Source organism: Callospermophilus lateralis, chromosome 4 (genome assembly GCF_048772815.1).
Source record: "Callospermophilus lateralis isolate mCalLat2 chromosome 4, mCalLat2.hap1, whole genome shotgun sequence".
In the NCBI taxonomy this organism is placed as follows: domain Eukaryota; kingdom Metazoa; phylum Chordata; class Mammalia; order Rodentia; family Sciuridae; genus Callospermophilus; species Callospermophilus lateralis.
The window spans coordinates 10958328-10971194 of NC_135308.1; the positions used below are offsets into that span (position 1 = coordinate 10958328).

Genomic DNA, 12867 nt, shown 5'->3' on the forward strand with positions numbered 1-12867 from the left:
CTTACAGCTGGGCTTATGGCCTTGGGTTCCTCACCAGAAAGGATGAAGGAAGGTGAGGCAGAAGACGCTAGTCCAACAGGTGGGTTTTGCATCTTATCCATCATCTCATCCATCACCTAACAAAAGTGGAGAAGAAGGCGTTTGAACAACACCATTGTTTCACGGAAACTGTGAGGACAGGCTCCTAACTGGGGTCCCCTCTTCCATACCGTCAGGCTGGCTTCTTCCAAACCATCAACCCTGACGCTGTCTCAAGTGTTTGCCTGTTCAGTTACTTGATGGATGTACTGCTGCCCAACTTAAAATATTTCACTGCTCTGTCCTACTGCTGAATGGAGGTTTAGAACTCAGGATCCACGTATGACCAGCGACCAAGAGTCTGCAACCCTGCTCCAAGATGAATGCAAAATGTAAATTGTGTGTGTTGCTCTACATTTTTCCACAGAAAAAGACCAAAAAGTTCACAGAAAAGGTAAAGAGTTAATCATGTATTGCACAGTTTAAGTGCCTTATGGGGACATTGGGGTCCCTTTATGACTCAGCCCTCCCTTGTCTTGTCTCATATCTCAGGCACGTGCTTCTATTCTTGACTTTCTAGAACCATCTCTGAGCCTCCAGGCAGGGCACGAGCTTCTCCCTCCACTGGAAGTGCCCTATGACCCTTCTGCGGCTCCATGGGGAGGTGCTCCCATAGCCCCTCCCATGTCTCCCCTGCAGTCCAAAAGTGGTCCTGGCTTTCCACCATGGCAGCTTTTGCCACACCACATCATAATCGCTTGTGTGCTTCACTCTCTCCCTGCGGAGCCATGAGTTCCTAGAAGCTGGGGACTGGGTTCGTTTCTGAATTCTTGGCATTTAGCCTATGTCCCCAAATGGCAGTCACTCAACATATTCATTAAAACCCTCAGCAACATGGTAAGTGATGTCCGTACAAATTCAGTCGTGTAGAGTTGTGTAGCATGGAGTCTCTCCGTAGTCCAAGGTTAATGAAATGACCGGTGGACTCTACACACATTGCCTAGCGGCATTCCGCTCAGGGTCTGGCTATGCAATGAAAATTTGGGGGGGTCCAGGCTGTGATTTATTGATTGAGATGATTCTTGGTCTGCCTACCCTAAAGTTTCTAGGATGGTGGAAAGGATTCCATGAACCTCCCGGTGTCGTTCCATTGGTGGATACAGGTGTTTGGCTGAGGGAACCGGGTCTCAGGCATGCACCCCCCACCCTGACCTGGGGTTGCTTACCGGTCCAGTGCTGCCTCATCCTCCAGTCTATTCATGTCCTCTTCCAAGAAGACAAGAACTCTGGCCTGTTTGAGACTATAGGTTGGACAAAGGACCCGAGCAAACCTCCATCCGGTTCCAGCTAAATTTATGCATGCTGTGGAGGTGTTGAACCCTATTTGCAGAAAACTTAAAGGATTAATGGGAAGCGGTTTCAGTCTCATTTCCTCCCTTTCCTAGGACATATCCCCTTGTTGAGAGCACCCAAGGGCAGGGAAAGAGCCTCTGGGCATCCTCATACACCCCTCAACCCCCGGGACACACATCCTGGGGGACACTAGCCCAGAAATCAGACTCATGTCTCCTCTATCATATCTCATTACAAAAACCTTACGGCCCGTTTCTAATGATTCCAAAAGCCAGGATGGTGTAGGTGTGAGGAAATCGTTCACTTACTCTGGGTACCGTCCCAAGAACAAACAAACATACATTGGCTCACTCAATCCACATAAAAATCCCCTGAGTCAAATATTATTATTTTCACTTTGTATGCAATAAAACAGAGGCTCAGAAACATTAAATAGTGTGTCACACCTCAAGAGCCAACATTCAGGGATTCTGTGTGGCCTGGTCTGATTCCAAAGCTCTTGCTCTTCCCACTAAGGAGGAACGGAAGCCCCAGTACAGCACACTGCTGGAGTCAGGCTTCTGGAGTCAGGTGTGTGGGGCTGAACCCAGACTCCACCACCCATGGGCCATGGGATCCTGCCATCTTTCTTAACCACCTGCTGACTCCATTTCCTACATAAAATGGGGACAATATTGGTACGTACCTTAAAGTGTGATAGGAAAGATTCAAGGAGCTACTTAAAACCCCCTATCGGGGCTTTGTAACTGGGAGCCATTATATTACTGTTAACAACTGACCCATCACTTGGCGACCATATTTTCTAAACAAAAATTTGCACAAGTAAAAGTCAATGTCAGGATTAGGCTGAGTAATTGCCCAGAACATTTGACTCTATTAAGGCCAGGGAAAGTGACAACCACACTTCTAGCTTGAGGTCATTGATTGGCATTTTCCTTCCATTTGTGACACATTCCATATATTCACTTTTTAAGCTGCAGAGAAGCATTAGGATAATAACTTGAAGAATTTTTCCCCCTACAATAACCTCTAAATCCCCCTTCTCATCAGTATGCTGGTAGGCACATCTATTTAATATGGATTCTTTCTCATTTTCCTCCCAGTGCTTCTCCCCCATGCTCAGACTGATTATTCTGTGTTTTCATTAAGAACATTTTCCATTTGCCAGTCCAAAAAAACAACTTCTCAATGTGATGGCATCATTTCCTGCAGAGAGAAGTCTTTCCATCTGCAACCAATCGCAAGGCCAGATTCAAACAAGAATTAACTCCCAACCCTTCTCCTCAAACACAAATGGAAAGGTCAAAAGCTGACCCTAGAGACAGCTTCCTGCCCACTTCTGCCTGTAAATTCCAAAGATCTTTATGGTGTCTTGCTGGCAAAATTTCCCCCTGTTTTCTGTTCTATTCCTCTCTTGCTCTTATTTGGTTTAAAATAATAATTATAATTCTAGCAGCTTAATAAAGGTCTCTTGGATGTCTTGCAAGGATAACAGAGACTGTGTCTGAGAAATCATGGTCGGATGACTGGTTTTATTAGGATGTGTTATTTTGGCATAAAATAACAAACTTATTTAACAAATTTTTACTAAGTCTGTGGACTAAAATAGAGGATGAAATACAGTCAGTCCGCACCTTTGAGAAGCTCAAATTGAGATCCTTGGTGGAAAGTGTTACGTGAGATGGGAAAATCCTCAGGTTCTAAGAGAAAGAAGGGGGCAGCTTGTGCATCAAAAGAGAAGGAGGCTGCCACAGAGGAGAAGCTGTCCTTGAAACATGAGCAGAACTTGTGCTATGGCGGATGTAGGAACATAAATGGACTACAGTGACCCGGATGAAGGTGGACAAGACGGTTGGGTCTTCTCTGGAAAGACTATGGCGGTTCCAACATGGAAACAACAACACGAGAGAATGATTTCTTGAAACGAAAGCAGTGGACTAGATTAGTGTTGCTCCAGGGTAAGTTATAGACAGACTCCTTTTAATGGGGAAAAAAAAAATCTTGGCAGACCCACAGCATTGACTTAACACATTTTTATTATGTTTTGTACAAACATAAAACTGAGTATAACTCCTTATAAGTATCAAGCAGTTATAAAGTCATACTCACTTAAGTGGATAGAAACAAAACTCAAAAAGCAGTAAAATTCATTAATTTAAAATAGCAAATAATATTGTTTGGCAGAAGCTAAATTGCTATTCCCACTGTGGATAGGGTGCTGAAGGCTGCAACCCAGTTTCTTTGCTGTTTGGTATGTCTATACTTCTGTGTGTTATGGGATGACTAAATTTTCCTATCACTTTTCTCTTTTAAAATTACTGGAAACTTGAATTCATACAGCATGCCTGACAATATTTAATCATAACTTTACGAAATGTGTAATTTATCTATTAAGCCGGACTCTGTTCTTTTGGCCATCTGTTGGGGTACGTCATTTTCATGACACCAAATCAAAGTCTTCATTTATTTTTTCGAAAAAAAATCTTGAGAAATAAACATCATAACCCATGAAAATGTCTTTGAATTGTAAATTATCATTGGAAAAATAAGTCATGCGTTTGTGACTGGTAAAGAACTTCATGTGAAAACTAAGAGGATCAGGGTTGGTAGCTGTCACTGTGACATGAGGACCCTCGGCCTACTGACAGTGGACCACGCCCCTCAAACCGTATCAACACAGTCCCAGGATCACACAGCTCTGATCCTCATCTAGATGCCCTGAATATTCTGATAATGTCATTTTATCAGCATCAAAATAAGAATACATGGGGGCTGAGGTTGTAGCTCAGTGGTAAAGCGCTTGCCTTGCATGCATGAAGCTCTGGGTTCCATCCTCAGCACCACATAAAAAACAAATAAATGAAAATAAAGAGATTGTGTCGATCTACAACTAAAATGCATATATATTAAAAAATAAGAATACCAATTCTAAATTTTTATAAAGAAATTATAGGGGCTGGGATTGTGGCTCAGTGGTGGAGCACTTGCCTAGCATGTGTGAGGCCCTGGGTTTGATCCTCAGCATCACATAAAAATAAATAAATAAAATAAATGTATCATGTCCATCTATAACCAAAAAAATATTAAAAAAAAAAGAATCTATAGACTACTAAGATTATGTTTGGGGGTCCTAGGAATTGGTTAAACCCCATTTGAAAAAGAGCTGGCCTACATGATCCCGTCCAGCTCGGAAGCTCTGCCATTATTCCAAAGGAGAGGTGATAAAGCAGGCCCAGACAGAGTGGGGCCTTCTGAAGGCCACGGGGCCTTCACATTTGTCATCTGCTCTCCCTCCTGCCTTTCATGCCCACGTCTTCCTCGGTCCCTGGAAGCCCCAGAACTCCGTCCTCCCAAAAGCCCACTCTGGAAAGGGACGGGGCCTTGGCACTCACGGCGCGCGCGGCATTGATCAGCACCACTTCCTCCAAGGCCACGGGCAGTGAGCCTGCGTCCTGCGTTTTTTAAGGGCTTTGTTTCCGTCCCTTTTTATTTCCCCCGCCCACTTGTAGGTCTTTCGGATATTAATAAGTAAGTCCCGAGGAAAAATGTTTGGTGGGGGGAGAAAGAAAGGCTCCGGGGCCCGCCAGGGAGGTGGGGAGCCCTGGGGACGTTCCAACCCTGAACATCTGGAGCCTGAATCACATGAGTGATGACAGCAAGAGTCGCACAATTATAAACCGGGCAGATTTGAAAATTGATCCTGAATCAAACAACCACTAATTTTCCTGGTCCCCTCTGGCAATCCTCCTTTCAAACTATTCAGGGCTTTAAAATATGAAAATAACCAAGCCCTGGCAACCCTGGCCTTCCCTCTTCCCTCTCCTCCGCACCCCTCCCCTCCCTGCAGAACCCCTTCTGGTTGGCCATCTATATTCAAATGACACTTTCCAAGCTGCTCCCTTAAGAAGTTCAAGAAGAGTTGATCCCCCCCCCCCCCGACCCGCCACCACCATCACACACACACAATTGCTGCTAAACTATAATTGCCTGCTGTATCTTTTGCCCTCCTTTTGAATAAGTGGTGTGAGATTTGCCACTTTGGCTAATCCTCAGGAATCTGACCTGTCATTATACAAACTTCTAAATATATCAGCTTGCACTTCACAGTTTCCTTTTCAGTTTCATGTAATTCCTCTTCAGTGTGTTTTATTTGAACCTGCTAACCTGCTTTGAAGAAAAGAAAAAAAAAAAAATTGCTAGCTGGCGTTGCCTGTCATCCGCTGTGTTTGCTTCCCTCTAGGAAGGCCTCAAATGAGAATGTTGGTCTCTAGGTAGTTGAATAAAAATGAGAAGAATGAAATAAAGGAAAGACTTATTGACACACATGTTTCCCTCTGGTCTCCTGTGATCACAGTAGGGAACTCATTTCTCCTCCATCTTCTCTCACCGAGGATGCTTTGGAAAGGCCAGAGAGAGGAAAAAATGCGGTGTCTGGCCCTGTCTCCGTCGGTTTTATGCTGCTATAACAGAATACCTGAGACCAGGTCAATTTTTATGAGATTTATGCCTTACAGCTCTGGGTATTGGGAAGCCCAAGGTCGAGGGGCTCACATAAGGTAGGACCCTCCTGCTGCATCATCACGTGGCAGGAGGGAAAAGGTCTAGAAAACACCTAAGAGGGAGGGAGAAAGAAACGGGGGGCGGGGGGGCTTTATCAGGAAGCCACTTTCCCAAGAATTAACCTGCCAGTTACTCCTCTGACGGGAGGTTAATATCCAAAATACATAAAGGTCTTTAAAAACTCAACACCAAAAAAAACTCCCACAAATAACCCAATCAATAAATGGGCAAAAGAACTAGACAGACATTTCCCCAAAGAAGAAACACAAATGGCCAACCAATACTTGATAAGGTGTTCACAGCCTTATTAATCAGCAAATGCCAATCAAAATTACACTGAGGTTTTATCTTGCTCCAGCTAGAATGGCAGCCATCAAGAATACAAACATGAATAAATACTTGTGAGGACGTGATGGGGGGGGGGGACACTCATACATTGTTGGTGGGACTGTAAATCAGTACAACTACTTTGGAAAGCAGTGTGGAGATTCCTCAAAAGACTAAAAATGGGAATGTCCCGTGACCTGCCTATCCCAACTTCTGGGTATTTATCCAAAAGAACTAAGATCAACATACCTTAGTGAAACAAGCTCAGCACTGTTTATAGCCGAGCAATTCAAAACAGCCAAGTTAGGAAACCAGCCCAGATGCCCATCAATAGAGGAATGGATTAAGAACTTGTGAGATATATGTGCACAGTGGAGTTTTAAAGAAGAATGAAATTTTGACATTTGCTCAAGAATGGAGGTAAATGGAGAACATCATGCTAAGTGCAATAAACCAGACTCGAGGGTCAGATATTTTCTCTTGTCTGTGGAAGCTAGAGCAAAATAAAGGGGGGGTGGAGTGTGGCAGGGAGAATCCCATGAAAATAAAAGGGAGATCAGTGGAGTCAGGAAGGGGTTAGGGTGGGGTAGAGGTGAGACAGGGAAAGTAAGGGATTGCAGAATGAGATGGACCAATGATGCTATGTACGTGTACACATATACCTAGTGAATCTCACCTCATGTACATCTGTAAAGCATTGTTTGTTTTAAAGCTGCAAGTAAATAAAAGGAAGACCAGAGGAACAGGAACAGAGGGAAGGAGGAGGGTCAAAAGGGGGGACAAAAGAGGAGCAAATTACATTCCATGCAGGTATGGCTATGTCACAGTGAACTCCAATATGACGTACGACTATAATGCACTAATGAAAAACACTGAAAGGCCCAGGACCAGATGCTGTCATTGGTGAATTTTACTATCCATTTCAAGAAGAATTAACACCAGTTTTCCCCAAATTCTTCCAAAAACTTGAAGAGAAGGGAGCTCTTCCAAACCCATTCCAGGAGACCAGCATTATGATGATAACAAAAATCAGATACAGTCCAAAAAAGAAAATGCAAACCAATATCCCTGACGAATATTGGTTGAAGAAAACCTTAACAAAACACTAGCAAAGAAAATTCTGCAAAACATTAAAAGTATTACTCACCATGATTGAATAAGATTTTCTTCTGGAATACAAGGATAATCTAACATACCAATCAACCCAAGTAATATACCACATTAACACAATGAAGGAAAATACAAGATCATCTCCACTGCAAAAAAAAAAAAAGTCTTTGATAAAGTTTGACAACTGTTTCTGATTAAAACACTAAACAAACTGGAATAGAATGACACTATTTCAACATAACAAAGGTCATGTATGAAAAACTTACAGATAAAATCACACCTGGTGTGAAAACCTAAGTTTTTCCTCTAATATTGGAAACAAGGAAAGGATGCTACAGCAACTGCTACAGCAGTTGAGCAAGGAAAATAAATAACAAGCATCCAAGTTGGAAAGGAAGAATCAAAATTTCCTCTGTTCACAGGCAATGTAATCTTATACAAAGAAAACCTTAAAGAGTGCTTGTGTGCTCACACACACACACACACACACACACAAACACACAAATTAGAACTAATAAACAAATTCAGCAAAATTGCAAGATATAAAATCAACACAGAAAAAAAAATCACTTGTGTTTCTACACATCAACAATGAGCAATTTCAAAGGAAAATAAGAACTCCATATACAAAAATATCAAAAAATATACCTCAGTTGGGTGTATATCTAGGAATACACCCAACTGAGGAGTTCAAAGATTTACACACTGAAAACTATAAAAAATTGTTGAAAGGAATTACAAAAGTTATAAAGAAATGAAAAAAAAATCAAACTTATGAATCAGAAGATTTTACATTATGAAGATGTTAGTACTACTAAAGGAATCTACAGATTGAACACAATCTCTATCAAAATCTCAGCAGTATTTACACAGCAAAACTTAAGAAAAATTTTTACAAATTCATGCAGAATCTCAAGGGTATTTAAATGCACAATTCTTTTTTTTTTTTTTTTTTTTTTTTTTTTAGAAAAGAACAAACTTAGAGGACTCAATACTTCCTAAAGAATACTACAAACTACAGAATCAAAATAGTGAGACACTACCAGGAGAGTAAATCTATAGATCAATGTGACAGAATAGCTAGTCGGAAATAAGCTCTCAAATGCATATGTTAAATAATTTTTGAAAAAGGTGCCAAGACCACTCACTGGAGAAAGGACAATCTATTTAACACATGGTGTTGACCAAACTGAATAGTCACATGCAAAAGTTGCACCAAACGGAAAATGGCCTAAATGTAAGAGCTCAAACTGGGAAAAATCCTAGAAGAAAATATAAAAGTTCTTTTCAAAAAGTTTTTGGTATTTGAAGTCCCTTGAGATTCCATATAAGTTTTAATATACTTTTTTTCCCCTAGTTTTTGTACTTCTGGGATTTTGAAAGAGATTGTGCTGAATCCCTAGATCACTTTGATAGTGTTGACATCTTAACAATATAAAGTCTTACGACTCATGAATATGACACTGGATTTGACAATGATTTCTTGGATATTATACAAAGCACAGAACAAAAGCAAAAATAGATACCTGGGACTACACAGAAAAAACTTGTTCATCAAAGGGCACCACCAAGAGAGAAAGGCCAAGGATGCACAGGAAGGAACAAAATATTTGCAAATCACACACCTATCTGTTAAAGGTTTATATCTGGAATATGTGAAGAGCTCCCACAACTTGACAACAAATACAGAATAACTCACTGTAAACATGGACAGGGAATTTGAAGACACATCTTTGTAAAGATGAGATCCAAACTGCCAATGAGCACATGAAAAGATATACACCACCATTAATCATTAAGGAAGAAAAAATCGGAAGGACAGTGAGATAGCACCTCACACTTATCAATATGGTTACAATAAAAACAGAAAATACGCTGGGCATGGTGGTGCACGCCTGTAATCCCCATGGCTCGGGAGGCTGAGACAGGAGGATCATGAGTTCAAAGCCAGCCTCAGCAAAAGCAAGGTGCTAAGCAATTCAGTGGGACCCTGTCTCTAAATAAAATGAAAAATGGGTCTGGGGACATGGCTCAGTGGTTGAGTGCCCCTGAGTTCAATCCCTGGTACCAATAAATAAATAAATAAATAACAACAACAACAAACCCATACAATAATAAGTGTTGAGAACATGGAGAAACTAGAACCTTCATGCATTATTGGTGGGAATGTAAAATGATGTAATCACAATGGAAAAATACTAGTATGATTCCTTAAAAAGTTAAATATAGAGTTATCATGTGATCTGGCAATTCCATTTCTGGATCCAAATCCAAAAGAATCCAAAGCAAGATCTCAAAAAGATATTTGTAACCCAGGTTCATAACAGCATTATTCACAACAGCCAAAAGGTAAAAATAATCCAAATGTTCATTATTAGCAGGCAAATGGATTTAAAAAATGTTTTGTGTGTGTGTGTGTGTGTGTGTGTGTGTGTGTGTGTAAATACAGAGCATGGAATATTATTCAGCCTTAAAAAAATTCTAACACATGTTAAAACATGGATAAACTTTGAGAAGATGCTAAGCAAAATGTCAGTTACAAGAAGACAAATATTTTGTGATTCTATCTATATGATGCAAATTATCTAGTTTTACATTCAAGAAACAGAAGGGTCTGCATACCTTTTTCAGCTCCCGGGTTACGCACATATAGTCAAATAGAATGTCCTGTGAGCAATCACTTGCTGGGGCTGGAGAGACGGCAAACTCTTATCTGAATGAAATCTTGAAGATAATAATAATCATTATCTTCAGAGTAAAATAATGACAATAACATTAATATTAACAGCTCATCCTTACTGAAAGCTTGAACCTGCCAGGCCTGGTGCTAAATATTTTCAATGTGTCTTTTCTTATTTTTCAAAATAAATTAGCTCCCAACAAAGACACCCATCCAAAGACTGCAGAGTATTCATGATACTCTCACATCTTCTTTCCCAGGCTGATGGTAACTATGTTTACTAACCTCGCCATTGAGGGGGAGAAATTTAAAGCTAGAGTGATGGAATAACTTGGCCAAACATTATCCAGATAAATTAAATATTGTCCTCAAGTACGAGGTATTAGTATATTATAGTATTTTTGAGTAAGAAACAAAAGGAAGTAATTTCGAGCCCAAGTATTTAAATGCAAGCATCTAAATCCGAAATTAAAATCATTAGTTGAGGAAGATATTTTCATTTATCTTCACAACTAAAAACATCCTCTGAAGTTTTCTAGAAGATTCTCTGGAAAAGGAATTTGCGACCATTTACTTTGGTTCTAAATGAACACACTTTAGAATGCCTGTGTAATATTAATTTTCTGCTTTACCTTTATGATAATTTTTAAAGACTTGGTAGGTTTTAAATTTTATACTTTCTCAGACATGGTCAGATAACAATGGGGATTTACAGATTTCAATTTAAGCATGGTATTCCAAAACTGAGAGAATATTGTTCACTAGAATGACTGGCAAGGAAAACAGATACAGTTCTGATCTAGCTTGTGTACAGGAAGTTTTAGAAAGTTTTAAATGCTGATACTTTATTCTTTGGGAATGTTTATATCTCACAATCAAAAAACACTGAGATTTAGAATACGTGACCTGTAGTTGGGAAGTAACAATACTAATCATAGTATAATTGACACTCACAGAGTGTTTACTATGTGCAAGGTATATACCTTAAATTCATCTGATACTGAAAAAACAAAAAAAACAAAAAAACAAAGACAGCTGGTACTATTAATCCTATTTTACAAATAATATAATTGAGTGTGTCAGTCAATTTCCCACTAGTGTAATACATACTTGAAATAATCAACTTATAAGTAGGAACATCTTGGCTCATGGTTTCAGAAGTTCTAACCTCTGTTTGCTCAGCCCTGTTGCCTTTGGACCTCTGGTGAAGACATCAGGGTGGACACCCATGGTGGAGGAAGCAGCTTACCCCATGGCAGCCAGGAAGCCAAGAGAGAAAGGGCGGGGGGGGGGGGGGGGGGGGGGGCAGGGTCCTGATATGCCCTTCAAGACCACACCCCTACAACCTAACTTCCTCTCACGAGGCCCCGCCTCTTAAAGGCATCACCATCTCCCAACAGTTCCACAGGCTAGGATCTAAACATTCAACACATGGTCTTTGGAAAATATCTAAGACCTTATAGCACTAATGTTCCAAGAATTACCCAACTGGAGTAAGTAAATGATGAAACAAGACTGGAACCCAGACAGACAGGCTCCTAATCCCAGGTTCTTAACCATTTTACCATAAAGTATGAATATACACACATATGTGTGACTATATATGTAAAATACATAATTTTACATATGCATGTAATTAAGTTTTTAACCAGTCAGTGAACCAAAAGTGTATCCAAAATATCAGTTTAAGCCTCCCTTTTTTTAATACCTGAAGGAGTTAAAAATCTCTGTGATTAAATATTGCCTCATTGAAACTTGGTAACCACTAAATATGGGTGCCAAAGGCTCTCTGAAAAGTTAAAAGCACTGCACAAATGTTAGTATTACTAATTTTATTGGCTTGAAATACCATTCTTTTTAAATAGTCCCTGAATAGATGATTTTGATACTCCAAATTCAGAACTGAGTTTAGATTGTCCAAACAACATTCAGCGTGAAGTTCTTTTGGAATGCCTTACGCTATTTTTCCTAGCCTTTCCAAAACTAAAAGTCTCACTCCATGATGTCAGTCAGAAAGCTGATACTAGAGGGGAGGAAAAATTGTATAATTATTTTTACTAAAAACAATTCTCTATCAAATCACCTACCATTCTAGGTTGAAGTCATTATGAATTTTGGCTTTTTTTCTCAAATCAAAAGCATCTTCCAAGAATAAAGACTCACCATCGATGATATGCAAAGGACTGTGCCAAGTCCCCCAAGAGCACTTCCAAAGATGAGTTCCAACCGTAAGTGCGTTCAGCGTTGGGATCAGGACGGTGCCAAGATGCAGCTTGCCTTCAGTGAGCAAAGCACACTCAGGTTGGTGGTATTCATTCAAAGTGTTCTCTTCTGGTATGTTTTCTCATTAAAAATTTAATAATATTTAACATACATATTGCATACCCTCCCCCCGAAGGAGCCCCTTTCTGTATTAAAAATTCAGAGTTGTGCCACCATCTTGTACAGATCTTCTTGGCAAACAGCTAACAGTATGCGATACTCTGAATGAGAGCTGCAAGCTGACCTGGTGCACTCCCACCCCACCCCCACTCCCCAACATTTAATATCCTGAGTTACAGGACTGCTAATGGTGCTTGTGTTAGAAACAGCCGGACAAAGGTCAGCTGGTGAGGAATGTCCCTAGGACCCTACTTAGCCAGCTCAGTGGGGCTGATGCAGAAGGCGTGGTGATGAGAAAGTAAGACCCAACTGTTGGAGCCCTGTTATCTGAGCCAATGTAAACACCCAACCACAAATACTTCCCCTTCCTCCTCCAGGATCCAAATGTCAATTGCTTCCAGCTTCAAAGTTCTGAATCTCTACCACACCTCCCTTTG

The 12867-nt window shown here is 40.4% G+C and overlaps 1 long non-coding RNA gene across 1 annotated transcript; it reads right to left on the reverse strand.

Moving 5' to 3' along the window:
- Positions 1 to 1251: 1251 nt before the first annotated feature.
- Positions 1252 to 12552, reverse strand: LOC143396424 (uncharacterized). Its single transcript, XR_013091101.1, has 4 exons — positions 12212 to 12552; positions 9991 to 10092; positions 7406 to 7514; positions 1252 to 1398 (listed from the first exon to the last, which is right to left on the reverse strand). It is a non-coding gene; the product is annotated as an uncharacterized LOC143396424 (long non-coding RNA).
- Between the last annotated feature and the right edge of the window lie 315 nt (positions 12553 to 12867).